Below are 25,067 nucleotides of genomic sequence, written 5' to 3'. Positions count from 1 at the left end.
AAAAGAAATCAGAAGGCAGCCCTGCAATACAAAATATCCATATTTTAGGCTGTATAGATTTGGAGACAACTTGTGAATGGCATGCCTGTGCCACTAGAAGGCTGCCAGCTCCATTTTGGTTAGATGGCTTTTCATCTTTTCTGTTGTCTTTACATGTTGGCCTGATTGTTCACATCATGGTGGCACAGACAACAGAGAAACAGATGTGATTCCTGGATCACTGAAGCATAACTGCTCTAAGCAATAAGCTAGCCCCTGTTACACTCATTGCAATGAGCAGCAGGTTGCTTAAGCAACAAAGTCACCTACGTAGTCTGAAAAGTTGCTATTTGCCATGGGATGTGCAAGTATGTTCTACCTTCTTGTTCTCAGTTGATTCATGATATAGAGGATGGACTCTGTGGGACTATGCCACAGGGACTCAGGCAATGCTAGACAAAGTTTAGGCTCCATAGGCTTTCAGGAGCTACACATGCGATCTGGATTCTCAGTTAAATGATTGAAACATGGTCACGTGATTGATTAGGTCTTGTCCCTTGGTCTAGTGAAAGCCTCTGTATCTTCTGTGCACAGTCAACATTTAAAGTATTTTGGGCTTGATTTCTGTTTTCTTTTTATATGGGAAAGTGAAATTGAGAAGTTCCTTGCAATTATCTTGAGTCAGAGTCTATGGAAGTCTCTGGAATATGACTTATAAAAATGCACGTATTTTGAGGTTTTTTAATGTATTATTCTGTAGTTTGCAAGGGTGTAGTTACATTCATATTTTCCTTAAGAGAAAAGCAAATTTAAACTGTGCCCTCAGGCAAATAGAACATCTGTAATGAGGCTGCTGATGATTTCATAACCAATTTAAATGTTGTATTTACAAGGAGTGTATTCATTTTACAAGCAAGGAGGGGTTAGTACTGAGTTAGGAGTGGAAGTATCTATTAATCAAAATAGTCAGAGATGATCTCAAAACAAAATACTTTTCCAAACTCGCCAATAAACGCCCAGTGGACATTAAATCAGCAGACCTGTTTGAACCTTTGTGTTTCAGTGATGTGTTGTCTATTAATCATTTTGTCCTGTTCTGAACTGAACACTCTTTCAGAAGAGAAGAATGCAGAAATCACCAATATTTATGTTTAGAAACGTGCATTTCCAAGGTGTTCCAAGACTGTCATTCAGTTCCATCCTAACCAATTGCCTATATATTCTTCACACGCAGAATTAAATCTGATCTGTCCAACTGCATTCAAGATTTTCTTCCTCTTTTTTAAAATATAGTATGCTTCTGCTTCTAACACTTGTGGATAGCTTTTAAAAATATGAAATGGATATAAATTCATGCAGTGTTGTTTTCTGAAGTTAAGAAAGTTATTGACTGAGAAACTGGGATACTACTGAAATACCAACACATTGACTCTTGCAGAAATATGTAGCTAATGTATGTTTCCTATAGAACAAATATGCATCTGACTAGTCAGTTTCCTGCAAATCTTGGCTTGAATGTACTCAGCTGCCAAGACCTTCATATTTTCTGTTCTCCACCCTGTCCCATATTCTGCAAACACAGAAAAACGGCAGACTAGGTAACAGTTGAAAATATCTACTCCAATAATTACCATGGCAAAATGTACCTAGATGATATCTGGTAGCAGCCTGCTGGACCTGATATTAAAAAGGGTCTTGTGCAGAGATTAACTCCTACATTTAAAATAAAACTGAAAAATTTTATTTGCTTATTATCAGAGCAATGTGAGATCCTATTATCTTTTTCTAAATCTTAGCTGAGCTTGCATAGGACAAAATTGGGATGTGATTGTTGCATTTCAGTTTTGATCCTTTGCTCATGTAAGACTGTAGCCTGATTCAGGCTATTTTATGCTCCTTGATTGCTAATGTTTCAGTTATATTATAATGAGAGCATACACCCCTATTATGTGATAAGTTACATGAATAAAAACAAAATGCTTTGGCTAGGTAAGGTCCTGGTAATTTCTAAATGATATTCTACAAGTGAGCTTTAACAAATTCAGCCCTGTTGTTGCCCAGACCCCAGCATTTGACTCTCCCTCAATGAAGGATGCTGCAAACCATGAGGTGATGGGGCTGGCGGGTCTCCCCCAACCCTTCCCAGTCTCTGGAGGAGCTCCCTGGGGATTTTTCTGATCACCTCCAGTAATTAGTCCTACACATCTGGCAGCAGTCAGAGGTGGGGGAAACAAAAGATATTCACCAGTGTTAATAGTCTGCTTTTGCCACACGGACAACAGGACTAGAAAGCAGTATAATGCTCTTATTTTTGACCCCTATTTTTTTTCTTAGAGTTGAGCATTATCTGGCTGCATTAAACCTTTTCCACCAGTTTTCTGAATATCTATTGTGATGATTTTTCTGTGTTTTAGTGCCTGTATGTTGTTTCTACCCTGGTGCAGAACTCTAAAGGATTAGTGGAAATCTTTTAGTTGAATCCATCTGTTTTTGTTTTTGTTTTTGTTTTTGTTTTTGTTTTTGTTTTTCCCAGCAAAACCAACAGCTAGCAAAGGACTGTCATCCTATGGCATTGTTTTCTTCTACTGTACAGATTCAGAGTTGACAGCTCCATCACAAAGTTTAGTTGGAAGACTAATACCTGCTTCTGGACAAACACGATCTCTACATGGATAAGATAGTCTCTTCTTTTCATTGTCCTGTGCAGATAGAAGTTAAACAAGTGTAGATAAGGATTAAATTATGTTAAAATAACATTAAATCATGAAAAGAATATTAGTGTTCACTGCTGCCTCCACAACACATGCCTGTGAATATATTCTAAGTCTATAAATCATATTTTCTTTGTATCTAGATCAATATGATTATGCTCTACTAGTGCTTATATCCTCTGCTCTCATTCATTTTATTAGGAAATTCAGATCGCTCCATGTCTCTGACCTTTACTCTTCATTATTTTTCAGTTCACCAATCTTTGTGTCGTCTGCTAATTTGATCAGCAGTGATTTGTTTTTTCTCCTTTTTCTTTTTTCTTTTTTTAACTGTCAGCTTCTTGAAAAGTACAATCCACAGTCTGTGCAGGCTTCCATCAGTAACACTCTCACATGGTACTGGGTCCCTGTTTACAATTACATTTCTAAACCTATCAGTTAGCCAGTTCTTAATTCACTCAATGTTGTGTCTGCTATATTGATTTTACATCATTCGAGCTTCCTAATCAAAATATTGTCTGGTACTGAATCACATGCCTTACAGGAATCTAAGTATATTACATTATCATGATTACTTTTATCAATCAGTTTAGTAACCTCATCAAAAAAGATAGGAAATGTTCTCTGACAAAGTCTATTTTCCATTAATCCATGATGATTGGCATTAATTGCATTTTTCTCCTTTAATGCTATATTAATCAAGTTCTCTCTCTTTTCCTGTTTCATTTTACCATGGACTGCAGTGCTGCTGACAGCCTTATTGTGAACCCAGGACTCATTAATCCTTTTAAGATATTGCCACAGCATAATTTTCCTTTCCAGCCATCTGGAACATTCCCAGTATTCCAAGAATTAGTGAAAATTGGCTTTAGCATACAGACAGATTATGGGGAAAATAACACATGAAATACTGGTTTTATTCCATCTTTTCCTGACAAAGATACCAGCACCATTACCATACCCTAAATGTGCTGTGTATAGCATGGTTTCAAATCAGAAGAGATGATATAGGATCCCTTGTTTTTTCAGAAGAAATAACTTCTCTAGCAGCCTGCCCACAACTGGCCAGTGGGGTGAAATCCAGACGAGGTCATCTATCTGCTTTTGCAGCACTTCCTTCAGCTATCTGCGCCCGAAGATCACAGTTGTTACCGGGATTGCCTAAAAGGAGTAGAGAGACTTAGAGTGGCAGCAGGAGATTTGCTTTAGAAATCACAAAATTCGCAGAGAATTTGCACAGGATTTATTCCATCTTTCAGGTTGCTTTATAAAAGCTTTTCATTCAAGCTGAGTACGCTGATTAACATATTGAGTCAAATAAAATTAAGTGGCTGAAAATTTTACCAGGCTGTTGGACTTGACATGTGCTGTGATATCTTTTGGGGAAGAAGAATCAGTTTTTCAGTTTGAACACCCTGAAATAAAACAGAAAATAAAGCAGGTAGTCTTGAAGCACTCCAGTTTTGTAGATCTTGAGTTGAGAATTCTCCTTTTTTTTTTTTTTTTGCTTGCTGAAATGCTTTTTCTGGCACTCTTTCCTGCAAGGAAATTGAGTGAGTGGGAGCTGCAGAGCCTGAGAGTGCTGTACAGGCTGCTCACTGAATGGCAGACACTGACACATGAACAACAGACTGCCAAGCCACCCATAGTCCCAGAGCTCAGATGTTGGCAGGGCAAGTTCACAGGACCTGGGCTTTCCTAGACTGAAAGTTACACAATAAGGAGAAGAACAAGTCATGTTGAAATGCTATGGGGAAAATCAGTGACAGCCACTCTGACACATTAGAATGTGTATGGAATTAGACAGCTGAGGCGTCAGGACACAGCATGAAAGATGTAGTGCAAAGAGAATAGAAATAGAAATTTTCCATTTCTCTAGATTTCATTTTACACATTGAGATCTCCCCCATCACCACCCCATGTTTTCTAAGAGATTGGGACTTCTATAGATTACACTTCAGAATGTATTTATATGGATTTTTGTAGGCAGGCAAATTCAACCTATGCTCCAGGAGACAGAAGACCAAGTCACTTATGATTTGGAAGCCATTGACCACTAAGTTAGACTGCTGCTGATCTTGACTCAATAAACTTTTCAGAAATACACTTCTGTCTTGCTTGTTAGACCCCTATCATCCACAATTGAGTGGTTTGTAAGATGTATTTAACTTAAAAGCAATGGCAGCCATTATAAAGAATCAAATAAAAGATTTTTTAAAGTGTTTTAATTTTGATGAATTTGGATGAGTTAATGAAGAAATATTACTCTCAAGTTGCTAGGCTATTTCATTTTGCCAGTGCAAACAATAATAAAAAGTCTTTTGATTTAGCATAGTTCTACACAGAAAGCTTTGATCCTGAAATAGTTTTTGTTTATTGAATAGAAGATGTGAACAGCAAATTTCAAACGCTCCAAATGATTTTCTGTGCAAGCTTTAATAAGGATACAATTTCAAGATTCATAGGGAACATTTTTTGCCAAACCCACAAAATTTGTTCTTATTTTCCGAGCAGTCGAGTTGAAATATACTGTTACTGTGCTGTAATTCCTATGATCTTAGCAATACTAGACTGTTTGGGTGGAGGAGAAAAACAAACTGGAGAAAAAGGTGTGTCTAAAAAGGAGTGGGTAGGATGTGATGCCAAAATGCAAGCATTACCCATTTTTCAAGGCTTACTTGGAAATTCACAAGAACTCTTCAGCTTCAACCCATACTGAGTCTAAAAATTTTAGAGAAAATGATTGCTTCACATGTCTTCCATCAAGATCCAAAACTGCAATGTGAGAGAAAATTCACATTAACGCTGAGGACTTCACATGGATTTCTTTTTATGGTGCTCAGCAACATTATTTAGCTGGGGGTTGTTAGAGTTAGGGTTATATGGTTAGGTTGTGGTTGGATTCAATGATCTTTAAGGTCTTTTCCAACCTGAGTGATTCTATGATTCTTTGAGATCTTTACTATTTGGTAAAAAAATGAAGTGGAAAGTGAGATATGTAACGCTCTGGCTGTATAGCCCCTGAACAAAGACAATGAGCCATCACAGCAAAGTTTGTGCAGAGAGGTGATGCTATAGAAGCAGATCTGGAAATTCAACTAAATGTTTAGAGAAATGAAATTGCTACACATTGAGAGAAAACTGACCAGCATGTCCTTAATGAAAGAAATAAAAAGCTTTCCAAAGTGATGGTTGTGATTTTATACAGTTTGTGTAATTGCAGTAGATGAAAGGAAAATTTAAGAAATACCTGCACAACCATTTCATGTACCTTAGTACTATGTAACAGTGTAGATGAGTTGGGATCAAATTCTAAGTTTTCCATCTGGTTATTTTAATAGAAATGGTTTTAGTTATCATTATTTCATAGCTAGGCCTTTTGGACTTAATGGGTATCTGAAACTGCAAAGACAGTGCAAAGTCTTGAGGATGATATTTCTTGTTGTGGAACATATAATTGCCTCTCATTACAAGCACCTTCCATAAAGTCAAATGTTGCCATCCCACTAGTAACTTATCTAGAGAGGACTTCTATTAGGGATGAATGCTCCCTCTCAGGGAAAGTTTTTTTTTTTTTTTTTTTTTTATTACTGTGCCAATATCTACAGGTTTTTTTTTTTTGTTTGTTTTTCTGGGCTATGAGTCAAGTATTGGAAGGGACAGAACTGAGGAATCCACCACAGCATTTATCCATTAGTCATTTCCCCCATGGAAACAATGGAAAAATGAAGTAGAAAATGAAACCTGAGATTCAAGCCAGTGCTCTGGTTTTTGACACTTTTGATCTTGAAGTTGGTCTCCAAATACTTGCCTGTAATGCAGTTTACTTGGTCAGTATGTAAAAGCAGAGTTTTGGCTATGTATATAAACATCATATTCTCAGTATCAAATGCTATCTCTTGAAAGTTTTGTGGTTTCTAATTCTTCTTTAGTGTCTACCTTTCTTCCACAAATATAAACTGTGCTTTATTATCTAAACTCAGCTGACAAACAGAAAGCAGACCTGTGCATGAGTAAAAAGTTTGGGATATGTATATAAATATAAAAATCATATTCCCAGTATCAAATGCTATCTCTTGAAAAAGCTTTGTGTTTTCTAATTCTTCCCAAATATATGTTATATATCTAAACTCTGGTGACAAACAGAAAGCAAATCTGTGCGTGAGTGAACTCTTCTCCCTAACATTTGGCATTTTAACACCCCTTAGTAAGCAATATACTTGTGAGGACAGCCATGGAATCACTTAATACAAATTAACTGATGAAAAGTCATTTATTTCCAATTCAAATAACAAGAGTTTGGCAACAAGTATCTCCTTTGTTTCTTATGATAGCATATTGTTCAGCCTTCTTCAGAGAGGAAAAGATAACCTGCTTGAAAGCATTCAGGGTTCTGTGGCAAATAAATAGATTCTGATCTGGAAATATTTTCTCATTTCTTACTACTTTTATTTTGACAACTTGCTGTGAAAGCCACCTTTCAAGAGAGGTAGTAGTTGGCATTCACTTCTCATGAAATAAAATGACTCCTAAAGTGGCAGTGCAAGAGTGAGACTGCAAAACTAGGAGAAAAGGTGATGAGATTCCACCATCATAGTGTTGCTTCAAATGTTATGAACCGATAGGGTAACTGCCATTTTGAATGATATATTTTAGTGTGGAAGGAAATTGTAGTACTAGGGCTGTACTAGGACAATATCTGAATCTCTTGGGAAAGCTGCATAAATGTATTAAAAGTAACTATGCATCCAAAAATCTTTTTTTAATTAATAAAATGCAGAACATATAAACTCAAGTTATTTTTCTTTCTTTTATTCTACAAATTCCCCTCTGTCCTCTCCTCTTTTACTTCCTCCTGCCTCATACCTAAGAAGAATGGAAACTCTTACTTAGATCAATCCTATATAAGAAGATTACATATAGATTAAGAAATGGAAGATTTATCAGTAATTCAAATTTGCAGAAGATTGAAGGCTCGTTTAAGAGCACTTGGAAGCCTTTTATAGATTATATATATAAAACAGATGTTACATCTTACAAATCTTGTAATTCATTGTTACTTGACTGTGGGGTGGGATAAAGGATATATTGTGTAGTACTGTGAAACAAGACTTTTTCGCACAGTACAGTTGCTTTGGTTTCTTTCCTTTTCTCTTAGGATGCATGTTCTCAATCATAGAACATAGTACCTCTTATGACAAATAATTATTATTTTCACAAGGAGAACAATTATTCAAAAGCCACCGAGAACACTAAAGAACAGGGCTAAGAACACAATTCCTAAGTCTTCTAGAAAGCATCTTATTATTTAAGTAGGAATCAGAAATAACGATACAAACCATGTTAATCATCCTTTGGGAAGAATTCATCATTTGGCAGATACGAAACAGAACTGAGGTTTGTGCCTTCTCTGTAGTGGAGTAATTAGGGCCCTTGCTAGGCCTTAAATCAGCTGAAAAATGGCCTGTTGGTCAGAACTACTTCCATGAAACTCAGTCTTTCTGAGAATGCTCTCTGAACTGCTGCACATGGAGTCCAGGATGCATCATCTCCAGAGGATCTTCCATCCATAACAATTCTCTTGTGACCTACTTTGTGAGATTTTCCCTTCTATTTCATACCGGGTCTATTGGGGGCAGGAATTTGAGATCCTTTATGGGTTCTCAGTTTAAACCCAGAGCTTTCGTGGGAAGAACTCTGTTTTATTGTAATGAGCATTTCTTTTTCAAAGGCCTTGCTACTCGTTCACTTTTGTTAAGGTGATTTGTATATCCCTGGGAGTTGGAAGAGATCTTCAGACATTTCAGACACCAAAGAAGTCTTGGGATGTTAGAATTAAAACAAAATTAACTTACTGCATAGATGCAGGGAGTTAAAGGCAAGTAGTTCTTTGCCTTCTTTTGATCTGTCTTTATACTTGCACTTCCTGCCACTAATTATTCTCCATGAGGTTATCATTTCCGATTTTTAACCTAGTTATGACTGTTATTTGGCAGCTTGCCTTCTTTGGAGTAATGCCATTTATTCCTTATATTTGATGGTCTATGTTTAAGTATGTTAACCATTTAATTTGGAGGATCTGATTTTTATCGGTGGCTTTTATCAGCTGACTGCTTGTTGTTGGTGCACAATGGCTCACTGTCAATAGCTAATCCTTTCAGGTACAGAAACGATGGCCTTAAAATAAACTTATTATCTGCAAGTTTGGCTTTCTTTTTGTTAAAAGGAAGCTTCTTTGACATATTTTTCTCAAGGTTAACTTCAGTTTTAGTACATACCAACAATAGGATGTGTTTTCTTGGCACGTCTTCAAGACTCAGAACTAGCACAGAAAAAGGAGAATCGGAAAACATATTCAGTTTCTTCATTAATGTTAAATTGGTGTTTAACCAGTCTAGGACCCTAACTCCTTTATCTTTGTGCTTACATTTTTAAAAAAATTATTTGTCTTCTGTATTTACCATTTTGGATTATTTTTATTATCATTATTGTGAGATGATTATCTTTTAATAAATATATATCAAGGGAAAAAGACCATTTTGGACATTCAGGCACAACTTTACTGTGCATTTTTTATTTCTTACTGAGACTTACAGACTTCCAAAACAACTGAGCCAATGCAGAGGTTCTCCAGACAACAATGGCATAGTTAAAACATGTTTCTAAGCATGACACTTTGCTCCTATTAGTGGAGTTTATAATCATGCTTTCCTTTTATTTATAGGAAAATAACCTGCCTGAAAAGGCTCTGGATATTTCAGAACAAATAAGGTTATTTGGTTGTACTAATATTATTAAGGATTACATTAGGGTTTTTGTTGTTGTTATTTGTTTGTGGACATTGTATGTAGCAGTGGTAGTTTGTTTGCTTGATTTGGAGGGCAGCCTAGGTGTAAAGAAAATTTATAGTTGTTTATGGTCTGGAGATATGTTTATGATGGAGATATGGATCACATCACAAAATGTCTGGGGTGGGGAAGGAAGCAGGAAAAAAACCAGAAAATGTTCTGTTTGCCAATTCACTGCTCCAGATGCATAGGAATTCTATGTGGAAAGAAGAAATACAGCAATTTTTGCTCTAATGGATGGTCTGCAGAGCTACAGGCATGCAGGATGAGTTCCTTTAGTGAAAGAGAAGCCTTCACTAAAACTAGGACTGATGAGATCCAGAAGCCTTCTTCAGTGTTTATTTGAGACTTGGATGATCTGCTGGACAAGAAAGTCATTAAATTAGTTCCTTTTTGCAAAAGGAAACCCAATGTTACAGATACAGAAACTTTATACAAATATAATTTGGGATACCCTCTAAATTTCCCTTTTATTTTCACACAGGTATGTAAGTGCTGCTGTAAATTTCTTCATTAACACTTGTCACACACAACATAGCTGAACTGGATCACAAATCCAGCCAGTGCATCTGCTTTTGTAGTGATTTACAGGGCTAAATATGATGACAGTTTGACATAGAAGCTTGCATGTTGGACTGAAAAATGCTGAAGGAGGGTGGGAAAAATAGATTATTCAACTGCTTTTGACATGCCAAAGCAGATTACTTTGGTCCTGGGGACCTAGAAGTTGACAGTGTCCTGCTCTATGGTCTGTGTTGGCTGGTGTCAGCTCTTCGGTCTTCCTAGAGGTCTGTGAATTCTCTAGAGTAGAAATGAATCAGGACAGACCTTGAAATATTTTCTGAGCCTGAAGAATGATTCTTCTTAGTTCATGCTGCAAGACTCCTGCTCCCCTCTCCTTTTATTTGTGTCAGTGCCTACACCACCTCCTTGTTTTTGAAAAACTTTAGTACTGAAGTCATTCTGGTTTGGATCTGTAGCACAATATATCAGGTTTATTTCAGGTAAGTAACTGAAAAGAGCTTGACATTGTAATGCATGCCACCTCGACTCAAACAATATCTGTGCACTGGCAGAGGTCCTTAAAATTGTTGTAACAGGATTTCTGTCAAGCCCCAGTTACGTACCCAATTGAGTGTTCCAAGACCAAAATTTTTGCAGTAATTTTAGCAATATTAAGTCTAGTTCTCTGTAGCAAGACACTTCAAAGCAAGCAACACTAAACTGTCTATACAGACACATTTGATGGGAATGTATTCTTTAATATTTTAATCCCTGAAAATGTAGACTTTGCCAAAGAATTTTTCATACTGTTATTTTCAAAGGAGGTGAGTTTGAGGATGACAGTTAGTCTTGTCTGAGATTAGCTTATTCCAGAAAAACAGGTTTTTCCCTGGTCAACTGAAAATCTTAAGCAGAATCTGCTGGGGATTGCCCTGGTTATCCTGACTAATACTGCCATTCTAGAAATGATTGCAGTGCTATAATTACAGCCTGTCTCTGCTCCTGAACTACACAATTTCTGTCTTATCTCATGCAGTAAGGACTGATGGCTATGGAAGAATTCTTAGTTTCAGAGAAAGGGGGATATTGGTGAAGAGGATGGGAGACTTTTATAACAGTATATGGCTATCAACAAAAGCAGCTGTCTTTGTATTGTTTATTTAAAAAATCTTTAAGGTGCTGGAGATAAACTAAAATTATTCTCAGCTGAAAGACGTACATAGTCCATTAGCTGTACTCTGGTTTTCCCAGAGTGTAAAAAAATAAAGCTTACAAGTACTACCAGGAGCACCAGACTTGGCTCTTTGCTGGCTCAGCCAAGGGTTAATATTTTGGGTTTTTTTGTTGTTGTTTGGATTGCTTGAAAGTAAAGCTAAATTAAAGGACTTCCTGTCAAAGAGTCTGCTGGCAGTTTATTTGTCTGGGCTGGTGACTGCAGTGCCTATGAGATCTTAGACTAATTTATGGATCTGTTCATTAAAACCAACTACTTAACCTTTACCTGCAAGCTCACCGATACAGAGCACTGAGTTAGTATTTATGGTGAGACAGTCAGTACTGCAGCGAGTCTCATACAGTCTGAGCCAGCTTCAGTTTCTGTGCAGAATTTTCTACAGCATTCAAGCTGTAAATCTCAGTGCACTTGTTTTAAGAAAATAATTTCAATGCAGCTATGTCTGTCTCTGAAAGGACTGTTACAGTGTCCTGCCTGTGTTTTAATAACAAAGCAAAGGTACTTCTTTCTTATTCAACAGTGCAAGTTCATGTGGGTTCTCTTTTTTCCACTTCTATGGTTATGATCATTCATGAGATCAGCACTGCTGAAAAATAATCAGTTTTGAGTACTCATTTCTTCTAGAATTCACATTATGACCCCTGTGGATTTGTTTTGTTTGTTTGTATTTTCATTTTGTTTTGATTTGTAATTGTGTTTGATCCACTAAAGTAACATTATTCTTCATATCTTCTTTACATTTAAAAGAGTAAAATTGTAAAAAATAGTGACTTGGCTTCTCCTCAGCCCAACCCTCCTTCTCGTATGAGTTTTACTGGAATAGATGATGACATTGGCAAGCCTTTTGGTGAGACTGGTAACCTGGGCATTTAGCATTTGAATTCTAGATGTCAAACTCTTTCAGCATTACACAATTTCATACTAAAACTTCCTGGAAAGTAAAACTATAACATTCTATTAGATCTGTGAAACTGTAAATCTGAATTTGAACAGGATCCCATAAGATGCTGTGCTTGTAAAAATGGCATAATTTTACTTGAGATCCTTACAAATGACATTCAGATTGTTTAGATGTAACTGTACAGATGTTTGTTTTATAGCTCATGGCCTTGGCCAGAAGGTGGTTCATTCCCTCCTAAGGTGAGAGTCCAGCTGTGTAAGATACTAATCCGTCTCCAGTGTTTAAGAAGGGAGCTTGGATGTTTACCTCAAGAAACATAAATGTTACCAAAGAGTTTAATTTTGTTCCTACCCTCTGGGTTGGATTGCTTGCGTATGAGTCATAGACTACTAGGTATGACTAGTTTTGAAAAACCTGCCAGAAACTCACACAAGTACAGATTTATGCATCTAACCCTATGTTCCAGCTTCAGAAGTCTTGTTCTAGTGATGTTAAATTGAAAAATTATTGACTTGAATCAGTTGCTTTTAGTTGGTGTTTATAATCATAATACAAATTAAAATCTTGAATTCAGTAAGTATTTTTTCTTGACTGATTGTATGATGTAGATAGCATCTTGTTAACTGTACTCAACTCCATGTTGAAAAGAACTGAAAGTGGTTTCAAGAAAATAAATGAATGTAAACTCAAGTGTTTCAGAAAATTTTAATGAAACAACAAAAAATATTGCATTCATAGCCCAGCAGAACATTGGATGTAGTAAAAACTGTGGCTTTGTGCACTTACCAATTGTTAAATATTTCAATAATTTGGAGCAATTTATTTATTTAATTCTTTAATTTGATACACCTCAGTTCAATTTGTACATGAAGCAATGAAAATTCAGGATATCTGTACCAGCCTTCAACAGAGAAGTACAATTCTTTCCTTATTAACTGTATTTAAAAGTCTAATGAGAACAAGAGAGAAGATATTTCAGTAAGAAGATTTTGCACAGACAGAGATACAATGGTTCCCTTGTTCATTCTTAATATTAGATACGTTTTCTTTAGTCCAGAAAAGCAGAAGCTTAGAACATAAATGCCAACACTACTATGTCTTTTTGATTGGGCTGAAAAGCTCAGATCTTCAGCTCTGTTTGCATTCTTTGTACATGTAGAATCATGCATATGTATAAATGTTTTTTCTACAAATCAAATCCTCTGGTAACATTAAAGTGTTTGTCACTGTCTATAACCTGGTGAATAAGCCAAGCTGTAAATTTGATCATCTACTTGCTGCTCTTCACAATGCAGAATTGTCTAACTGACATAGGAGTTCAAAGACAATTTTTAGAAGTGACATATCTCACAGAGCTAGCACAATAATACATAGACTTGGTCCATGTCCCTCTCCACTACTACTCACCTCTCTTTCCACAGCTAAATTTGCTGGCCATGTTGATACACTGCTTGCGCATCTACCTTCTCTTCTCCAAGAATATGCTGAGCTTCCTCTAGTCTTGCTCCAGTTGCTTGTTTCGTAGAAGGAATCACTGTCAGGAAGCAGTGAGAGTTGGGATGCCCATGAGGAAAGCTACCTGAGAGAAGAGGGTGACTGCAGGGCAGGCTGTGGCCTCCGTGATCATGGCTTATTTCCTAGACTTATGGCTTATTTTCTAGACTGGAAAGGCTCCTCCAGAATGTTGTCATCCAGTCTTCTTCTTCTATTTGTTCCCTTGGGCTCTCCTGATAACCCCACCCCCAGCTTTTGGCAGGTGTTTCTCACGCTTCTCTTTGGCTTCCTCACCTTTTGGTTTCCTCACCTTTATCTCTTTATCTTGTCTCCAAGCAGCAGAGTCCACTCAAATTCAAATTCTCTTTTGATAGAGGTGATTCACAGATGTCATCCTATCTAGGTCCCTTTTCCCTGCTTCAAGTCAAATTCTAGCATGCCTTTCTTGCATCTTCCTGTGCTTGTCTATCTGTCAGCTTAAGCATAACACAATGAAAAGGCATTCAGTCTGTTACCAAACGGATGTCACTGCTGAAATAGCAGGATATAGCAAGTGCGCATCACTGCCTTGTCTGTCTCTGTATCCATGAAACCATGGTATGGATTGAACTTGATGTAAAAAGTCTTGTTCCTTCTTTTCACACAGTTAATATTAAAATCCAGATTTACTCTGTCTCTTGTCAGTGCAATGACACTTTTCTCAGTACTCTGAAATATAAACTTTCTTTTGACAGGCATACAGAAAGAAACGCTAAGATGATTTTTATAGCCTAGCCAACTTTAGCAAAGCTACTCCTCTGTAATTTCTCCATTCATCTCTTGAGGTTACTGATCCCACTGAAAACCTGGAAGTCCTTAAAAACACCTACCTAGTAGATTTAGACAAAACAGGCATTATTTTAGCAGCACTGGTCTTTCCTACAAGCCCAGGTCCTTCAGAGTTAAATACATCTTCATGTATGTGAAAGTGACTCTGAGACATTGTGCCTTTATTATGAGAAGTCCAGGAGCTAACCAAAGGCTCAGCAACCAGGTGTCATGGATTAGCCTGCACCATGCCTCTGAGTGCCACCCTCTTCTGTAAGAAATTCGTATTGTAGGGAGAACAGTGAAAAACAGCCTGAAGAATAACTTAGTAATTAGGTCTCGTGGATAAGCAGAGGCCATCTGGTGCTCTTTTATTTAGCAGTAACAGTTAGCAAGATGGGATGGATATTGTATGAGTGCCATTAACACTGTCCTGGCTGTAATTGGATACTGGAAAAAAAAATAAATACAGCTTAGTACAGGTTAAATATTCTCACTGAGGAGAAGGGAATGGGGGGAAGATATAATAAAAACACCATACAAGAGTGTTTTGCATAACAAAACTGAATAAAAGCTTATCAGTTGTATTCTCCGTTTCATTTGGATGAGCACTTAGCAGACTAGATAAATATACACCTACATCTCTAGCCTGTTTTTGAGTAAACCGATATGCCACTGAAATTGTTTGCTGTGTTGCTCATAGTAACAGCAGTGAGAATTGAAGAAACTCAATTCAGGTTCCTGAAGCAATTTGCCTTAGAGATAGCTTCTGTAGTTAGGATTTTTGGTTAATACTCACATAAGAAATCAGTTTTGTACGCTAAAGCAATCATCCTACTAAATATAAATTCAATTTTTCATACTAGGAAGGCTACTAGTATTATGAAAAATATTTCATTCAGAAAACAAAGTCTCAAAAAGGCAGTGCTTATTTCCTTCTCCAGTAATTTTGCAGAGGAGAACTGTATAATCAGGAAGTCAATTTGGCAAAGCAGGCATAAAACCTAGTGGTCGCTGCTGTGCCATACCAGCTGATGCTATCAGCAAGCACTTTGTAGAGTGCTTGATTAAATGCTTTTTTTTGTTTATTAATTCAGATCCTCATCAGTATTGCTTTTGACTTATTCTATTTTTCCAAGTTCAGTATTAAACAATTGGCTATTAGAGGTTATAACTAGTGGCTTTTATCATTAAACAAGTCAAAGATGAGAAAAAGGGAAGCTGATACTTTGTTTCAATAACATCACAACCACATTAAAATAAATTACATACTGTGGTCCTTTCCTAACAAAACAGTAAATAATTCTCCACTCAAATGACTTACTTTCCTTGTGCAGCCCTGCTTTTGTTGTTAAATTTTTATGTGAGAAAGGTAAATGGTACTCTTAATGCAGCCTAGGGAAAGGTCTGGGCAAGGCCATCCATTTTCCTGTGTGACTGGAAAACAATCGGCAATGTGTGATTCCTATTGAGTATGATTTAGGTGGCACATCTGGCCACCAGCCTGGAGCTTGACTTAGAGAAGGCATCCCTGATTTAGAGCGCTAATGTCTGTGAGACAAAGCCACTATATGTGCACAAGCACAGGAAAAAGCAAAAAAGAAAGAGGTAGAAAAAAGAGACTGCCATTCTTGGATAAACATGCAGAAAACTAGGTACTCTGCTAGGATCTGAGCAGCCTGATACCTACACAAAGATCCACTGGTATTTTTTTATTTACTTTTTGCTCTGATGAACAGAGTGAATGTAAGATTGCCCAGAAATGGAGATACTGAGGTTATGCTGTTCCTAGAGGAAGTCATGTCTGTCAACTCCAAGTAGTAATACGAGGTTACTGTCTGAATGAAACTCCTGTGGTGACTCCTTAGTAGCTCAGTACACTGGGAATTCTAGTGTGGACAGTTTGTGTATATCCCTTCAGCAATGGAAATTATGTTTATACTCTTAAGACTATAGTCTAGAAGCAAAAAAATGAATGAGATGCTCATTTTATGAGCTCATCCAGGCGACTTAAGACAGAATATTTTTTGAAATGCTGGAGTAAAAGTGACACTACTCTATAATGAATATTAGTGTAAGAGTTAGAAAATACATTGCTGCTTTGAAAGAATTTGAAAGATTTCTGTAAAATAGCTGATGAACTTGAAACTCTTTATTTTCACCAGTGCAAATCAAGTAAACAAGTGAAATGGCATGAATGGATTTTTGTCCTTGCTTCTACACAGGGAAAGTGACAAGATCTGGTACAGTTCTATATATATTCATACTGTTTGGGTAATAGTAATTATTGGCCAATTTTTATATTGATAATATTCCTGCAATGCAATATATATCTACCACTATTATAAAAAATATTACTGTAGAAACAGTGAGGTCTAGGGGAAAAAACAAACAGCAGCATTTAATTGGAAGAAGTAGTTTTGGAGAAAGAAATGATGCCATAAAATACCCAACAATGGTAGATAGTACTATAAAAGGCCAATAAAGCCTAGAGCTCTCTCAACAGAGACGTAGTTTAAAAATGTTCATACATCTTCAAAACCTTCTTTCCTGATCATGTTGCCACTAGGTATTTCCATTTCAAAATTACTATTACTGAAACTCCAATTGAAAGTGTGATCGAGTCTGGTCAATGTATAAGATACTACTTAACGAATAAAACTGTGTTCTAATAACACACATGGCAAACAAACAGCTGTTTTTATGATTAATGCATATTTGTCTTCTATTTGCATTTTACTTCTGTGAGAAAAGATGGTTTTATTAAATGTACAGATCCCCACTGAATGCTCAGATGGACATTTTGAACACAAAATCTCAGAAGAATTAACCTAGCCTTTAGCTCTGATCTACAACTAAAATTTTTACTTATTTTTTGGGCAGTAGACTTCAAGTTTTGGAATTCTTCCTTATTCCATAGAGATAGCATTATGTAAAGCAGAGAAAATGTTTGTCTTGGTTGGTGAAAGGCAGGATGCTGTCCTTAATATTGGTGTTCTTATTTATACTTGAGCTTACCATGTATTTATTCATTGACACATCAAAGTGCTTATTGATAAAATTTGGCTGAGATGGTGAGATCTTCTTTGAGCCTCACAGAGTCTTTGATATATGTTTATTTTTTGTTAATATGCGCCTCACTGGAATATATAATGTTTATATTATCGGCATGTGTGTAATCTTTGATTTAATCTTAGTTCTTCTTAGTTAAGCCTAACAGTCTACTGATATTCTTCTGTGTTCTTATTGCTGATGAAAAACTGAAATTATACTTCATTGTAGTCATTGCATTTATATTACAAAAATATTTGGAACAATAATGGCATAAACTTCTTTGAGTAAAAAATAACACTGTGCATGTGACCTTAGCCAAAAGATACCTAAGATGGTATCATCAGTCAGTTAATGAAGCACTTCTATTTTTCATCTTTTCTGGATAAGCACCATTCCTGGGTACAATGCAGCAAAGTGAGAAGTATGCAGGTTGTGAATGTGTTCCACTGAAACCTCGATGGCTTTATGTAATAATTCTTCAGCTAAACTGGTGTTTGCTTGAAAGCATTCTGGCATCTGCCTGTCGTATGATATCCTCAGTCTACATTGGTGTAGGGAACCTGCTTTGCCAGGGGGGTTGGACTCGATGATCTCTTGAGGTCCCCTCCAAGCCCTATGATTCTGTGATTCTATGATTCTATGAACCTGAAGTTATTTATTACTTGAGGCCAATAGGAGAATTCTTTGTCACTGTGGATCTCAGAAGAGAAAAGAAAATCTGTTACCTCTTTTTTTCTTCTAGGTGTGCTTGTACATACCTGAAAACACAGTCAGAATTATTTCAGAAGAATATTTCTGTATATTTGTGTCACCTCTGATTCCAATCTCTTTCTGTTTCTTTGATATGTAAATAGATAACCTGATGCAATCAGTAAAAAATGTTCTTTAAACTTTATTCATAATACAATCAAGTAATGGATCACCTGGTATCAAATCTCTTTTGCTCTTGACATGTTCATCTATCACGTCTGATATTTGAGGTAAAAACTATACAATGGAATATTATTTTAAGTATGTGCCGCTCATGAATCAGTGTGATTTTCTTTAAATTTATTTTGGCATCGAGAGTGCATGAACATTCTGTTTTGTTTCAATAGTTATTTTATCAAATAATCAGACATCACTGGCTTTATTTTAAACCTGATCCACTGCTCCCACAGTATACTACAGGTCAGTTCTCTCTCCAATAAGGTATGCTCTTGGTGCAACTAGGGTCTGTGTCTGTCAGCAGGGACGACCCTCACATTTGTGAGATGATGCTGCTGCTAAGCATTCTCATTCTCACAGGCTCCTACCAGCTGACCTATGTAGGTGAATTCCTGCCCACTCAGATAGCTCACAGGCTCAGGCAGTGAGATCAAATTTCCCAAATCCATCTGGCAGTTCTAAGATTCAGCCTCCAAACCCTAAGGACAAAAATATGTAGCATCACATCGACATGATCTTTTTGGAAGGCTAGGCTTTCAGATTGAATAAATGTGAAGACTGTTGGGTATTGCTTCATTTTAAGGGAACATTAATATTCACCAACACTGGAATCCCAGTGGGAAAGTGTGGCTGCTCTTTGAATACCAAATCAAACTGTTATGACTGGTGCTGAACGTTACAATACATAATAAAGCTGGTTAGAACCCGGTGAATACGTTAGACTGAGAATTTATTACAAGGGCACGAAATTATTGCTTTCAGTCCATGACAGTCTATTACAGGAATAATTTTGATGGTTTTTTGTTTCAGCTGTGTTTTTTTTTTCTTTCAGTCTGAGAAAACATATTTGAAATTAATATACTAATTAAATTAGCTGTGTATAATCTTAATTTCTCTGTTTACAAAATCATTTCAATTTGAGATCTTGCAGTGTGGCATGGTTGAGTATTGTCATTTACTACATTAGAATATTTTACTCTCATGATCAGTACATTATCAGAACAGTATCATTTTAGAAGTGTTTCTTACTTTGTTTTACCTTCAAAAAGTTTTATTTGTGTGTGTGTGTGTCAGTTTCATTGATACTTCTTAATGTTTCTATGACAGAGAAGCAAAGGAAATACCTACATGTATGTTAGCTGGACTACTTAATCCCACTAGCCTTGCCAGATTATAAGATACAAGGTAAATGTATGTAAGTGTGAATCGACTGTATGTCATAGCTGAGCAAAAAGTGAAAAATACTTCCTATGAATATTAATTTACTTAGGATTCAAATACAATCAAAATCATTTTATAGAAGCTTGCTATGATAATTTACTGCAAGAATTTACTATTAGGAACATTCAGAAAAGTGTATTGTTATCTGAAATACTTAGATTGTCTGTGAAAATGTATTTTGATTACTTCTTGATTGTAAAAGATGTATTTCACAATTTGCACTCACCTACAAAATATGAATTGTAAATACTGTAAATGGCTGCAGTTCAGACCTGCTATGTGGTAGGGACAGAATCCACCTAAGGGATGTTCTATATAGAGAAATAACTCAAAGTAAGTTAGCATATGAGTTTCTAGCTCACTAGGCATTTCATAATTAGTCTCCATGTAGATACCTTATATCCATTGGTTTACACTACTACACAACTGAATCTAGGCATTTCTGTTCCATCCCATTTTAGCCCATGTTTTTTTCTTTTCTTGAAGTTATGGTAGTTTAAAGTGGGTTAAGCACACCATATTTGCTCATCACTAATAGAATACACACAGGCAAGCAATTAAAATTTTTCAAATTCATTGCTTCCTTGGCAGTAATTATCTAAGGAGTTGCATTTCCCCGTTGTGCTTTGTTAGGGGTACTGAGCAGTGAATGGTCAAAAGGAATGTCTAGGCTTTTCCATATTTATGCTTTTTCTCCTATTCAGTAGAGAACCTGATGAAGAGTTGGTGGTATAGACAAGAATGGATGAAGACATAGAAAGAAATGGAAATAGATGATGGAATCTTATAAACTCCATAACTTACAGACTCATAACCATACATTGGTAGGCTTCAGAGGTGAAAAACTGCTCTAAACAGCCAGATGACACCTAGAATTTTTCATATTAAGTCATGTTCAGTTTTCTCCCTTGCCTTGAGTATTTTATTTCCCAAACTGGTTACTTACAGATACTCAGACTATGTTGTTGGTGGAAGATGGCATGGAAATGCCATGGAAAACCACAGCTCTATATCCAATATTATAGATAAATTATTACATTATTGCTTTCTGTTTAAAAACTGAGTAAAGTTCTCATTCAGGATGATAATTGATTGTTACATTTTAATCTCTTACTCACCAGAAAATGAACATTTTTATTTTTTGTCTTCCTTCTCAGAACTTTTTATGCCTTATATCTTTCTGTTAAGACCTGAAGTAGATGCTTTTGTATTTATATATTTATTTATTTTTACAGGAGCACTACGTCATCTTGGGATATTTTCAATCAGTATTGCACTACTTTTTTCTCATCTTCTTCACAGAATCATAGAATCACAGAATGGTTTGGGTTGGAAGGGACCTTTAAGATTATTTGGTTCCGGCCCCCCTGCTGTATTCAGGGATACCTCCCTCTAGACCAGGTTGATCAAAGCCTCATCCAGCCTGGCCCTGAAAGCTCCCAGGGAGAGGGCATACACAAGCTCAATGAGAAACCCGTTCCAGTGTCTCATCACCCTCACAATAAAGAATTTATTTCTGTTATCTACTCTAAATCTACCTTCTTCCATTTTAGAGCCATTTCCTCTTGTGCTGTTGCTACATGCCCTTATAAAAAGTCCCTTCCCAGTCTTCCTGTAGGCCCGCTTCAGGTACTGGAAGGCCACTATAAGCTCCCCATGGAGCTTTCTCTTCTCCAGGCTGAAGACCTCCAGCTCTCTCATCCTATCCTTGTAGGGGAGTTGCTCCAGTCATATGATCATCTTTCTAGCCCTCCTCTGGATCTATTCCAACAGCTTAGTGCCCTTCTTGTGTTGAAGGCCCCAGAACTGGACACGGTACTCCAGGTGGGGTCTCACAAGAGCAGAGTAGAGTGGCAGAATCACCTCCCCTGACCTCCTGGCCATGCTTCTCTTGATGCAACCTTGAATACGGTTGGCCTGGCTGCAAGCACACATTGCCAGCTCATGCCAAATCTTTCATCAAATGACACCCCAAAATCGTTGTCCTCAGACTGCTCTCAAGTCATTTTCTGCCCATCTTTTATATGTGCGTAGGATTGCCTTGACCCAGATGCAGGACACTGCACTTGGCCTTGTTGAACTTCATGAGGCTGGCCTGGGCCCACCTCTCAAGATTACCCAGGTCCCTCCCCTGCAGGACTGAACCTCCTTCTGTGAAAATGGTGAAATTTGAACAACAACCTAGTGGAAAAGGGGAAAAAAAGGGAAGTTCCGTTTCCATATATGTTATAACTTAGACATATATATATAACATATAAAAAAAAATATATATAACATGTATGTTAACCACGCAAGAGACATAACAAGTTGCATGCACAATTCTTTTCCTCAGTGAGGAACCAGGACTCTTTAGTTTGATTTTGAGAATAATGAAGTGTGAATCTGGGTCCCAAGGATACTCAGCTATGTGATTTTGTAAATATCCATCAACACAACACAGTGATCTACCAGGTGAGTCAATATTTGAGAGTCGAATTTGAAGATCTCTGCTGTACTCACATATAATACTTAGACACCTGAAGGGCAACTGAGGACCTATGCTGGTGTACTGCTAACATAGAAAGAATGGTTTGTCCCAAGACCAACATCAACCACTAGGGATTTTCACTGATAGCTCACGCATACCTTTGGAACTTAATGGTTTATAGCCAAGGATCAAACAGAGGGAAAAGAAGTGGGAAAACCCATGGAATTAATGTCTTTAGATATTTAATGGATGCAAAACCACAAAAAATTACAGATTAGACACTGTGGATTCTAAATCCATTCAGTTCCTGAAAGCCTTTCAGAACTTAATGAAATAAAAGGAGGTGCACAGACTGCCTACTGCTTTGCCTCCTGCTAAATCTTCCTGCTATTAAACAAAATATAAGGGGCCATATCTTCATAAATAAAAAAAGGTTCATAATACTCCGTGCATCTCCATTTTTTTTTTCTCTTCAACCTCTTGCAGAGTTTTGGCAGAAGGTTATTAACTGTTGATAGTCTTCCTGTTTTTGCAGGACAAGGTTATTCAAATGTTAACGGTCTTGTTCAGTCTCTGGCACTGAGTGCTTTTGCCCATAAAATGGAAGATTTAATCTGTATTGAAGGTTTGGGTCAAAGGTAAAGTTCAGAAAATTAAGAAGAATTCATAAGTGAAACAAGATAGAGTCCCTAGCCTTTCTCACCCACTTCACTTCAGCCATTTCAGCCTTATCTTGCAACATTACTCAGACATCATCATCAGACTTAATCAGTCTTAATGAAATAGTTTCTGTTTTAATTTAAACTCAGGTAGTTCTATTTCAGAAGACGTCAAGTTAGTGAATGCTATAGAATGTAGATTTTAGAACATTCTTGCCCTGGGAGAAAATAAGGGAACTGACCTCAAACGTTTTCTTTCTTCCAATTCTGTGATAACTAATTTCTTACTTTTGTATAAAATAGTCTACTTTTGTAGAACAGAAGGATATCAGGCTGCCATGAAGCAGTAAACTATGATATCAATATGCTACAGGGATGTATAAATAGCTAATATAAACGAAAGTATATAAAAGAAAAATGATACATTTTTTCTAATACAATCACAATGTCTATATGCAATCATGGAAATATATTTATGCATACACACACTTTTTTTTCTCAGGCTGTTTTTAAAGATAACCATTAGGGATTTACTTTCTGAAATATTAATGGTATTAGTAATTCAAATCTGCATGTCTAAATGTGATTTTTATTAAATGCTTGAAATGACTTCTTTCCGTTGAAGCAAGACATGATTTATGGCCTTAGGAATATGGGCAAAATCTCAAACAATAAATACTGTCTCCTTGTTAACTATTATATCTTAATTTGAATCTGCTGATGACTGAATGGCATTTTTTCAGATGTTGCTAGACTGGTTTTTGAATAATTTGTTCAGGTGCATATCAGATAGATAAAGCACTAAGAATCTGTGACAGGTCAGGTTTGGTATGACTAAATTATATCTTATACTAGGAAGAAATGGTCAGAATAGCATAACTGAAGCAGAGGAGATGGAAAAGGGAGAAAAAATTAACCTTCCTAACAGCCACTATTTTTGTTACCAGGTGGGGAATTAAAATGGCAACTCTAAGCCTAGAAGGAGAGGTCTCTATGAGGTTAAGATTCCTCCCTATTAAGTTCAGGTAAAAAAAATGCCTGTCTGAATAATTTTGGTTTTGTACTGGTTGAGAGAAGTCAGATGAGTGTGACTGTGTAGTTGGAAATATCTTCCATAGTCCTCTTCAAAATCTGTCCCTCTAAGAAGCCTCTGGAAGCAAGGAAAAGGTTTTATGACAAATGTTAATGGGAAGAGGCAAAGCAAATATAACAAGAAAAATGTGAAGGGTGCCCCTGGTGGAAAACCTACAAGAGTGTGTAAGGAGAAGAGGTTGTCAACCTCAGATTAAATAATGCTTCCATAAGTTTGCCAACTGTGGCATCTCATTTATGACTCTCTCCTTCCTCCCAACACAGATCTGATGACATGAAGTATCTCTTTAATTGGTGGAGATATGATATCCATACTAAAGTCATTCTGAGAAACAAAATGGGGGTTGGAATCATGGAAAAATTATCCACTGCTACCTTTCCAGTTAAATAAAGTGGAAATCATCTATTACTGTCAAACAGAGTTACTTTACAAGTAATTGTTTCGATAGAGTGAGGAGGATAAATGTCTTTTTGTCACTACCTTGGCAAATATTTAAGCTCTCCACACCCCTGCAGTGGCATCTTCTTGGGATTATGTATGTGAAACATATCATTTACTCATCCAAGGCTGTGGTGACATTGGATATGCTGCACTAGAGTGGGCTTGGATGTGTTCTGGCTATCTCCCAAGTCACAGCAGGCAATCCACTTTGTACAGTGTGCGTCTGCATGAGTGGCTGATAACTGTGGCTCAGCTTCTGAGAGCATTTGTTAGGTACAAACAGTGACTAGTAATATAATTTCTACTTCACTGTTTAATACAATATTTCAACATGTCTGACAAGGCCTAAATGTTTCACTTTCCGCTGTGTCAGTAAAAAAAAAACATAGTAATCATAAGATCTGGAAAGCAGATGGCAGGGCAGCTATGGAAACATCTATTGGTGTTAATGAAATGAGTGGAAGAGCACTGACTTTGGCCAGTACTGCAGTAGCAACCCAGAGCTAACTGCATCAGCTCACAGATCCTGCTGAGTTCTCAGTCACAGAAGCAATGTCAGATGAAAGGAGAAGCAGTGACCAAAACGTAGAGGTTTTAGAGAACTTATGACTCCTTCAGACCAGCTTTTCTGCTTTCCTAACAAAGGGCTTGAGAATCTTTGATTTCAGGAAAAGCACCTGGCTTATTCCAAGATCCAAGATAGTATGTTTTGCAAATATTCTACATG

This window comes from Cyrtonyx montezumae, unplaced genomic scaffold, assembly GCF_038088225.1.
Source record: "Cyrtonyx montezumae isolate F1298 unplaced genomic scaffold, pur_monq_1.0 scaffold_3, whole genome shotgun sequence".
Lineage (NCBI taxonomy): Eukaryota > Metazoa > Chordata > Aves > Galliformes > Odontophoridae > Cyrtonyx > Cyrtonyx montezumae.
Note: the sequence above shows the minus strand (reverse complement) of the source record.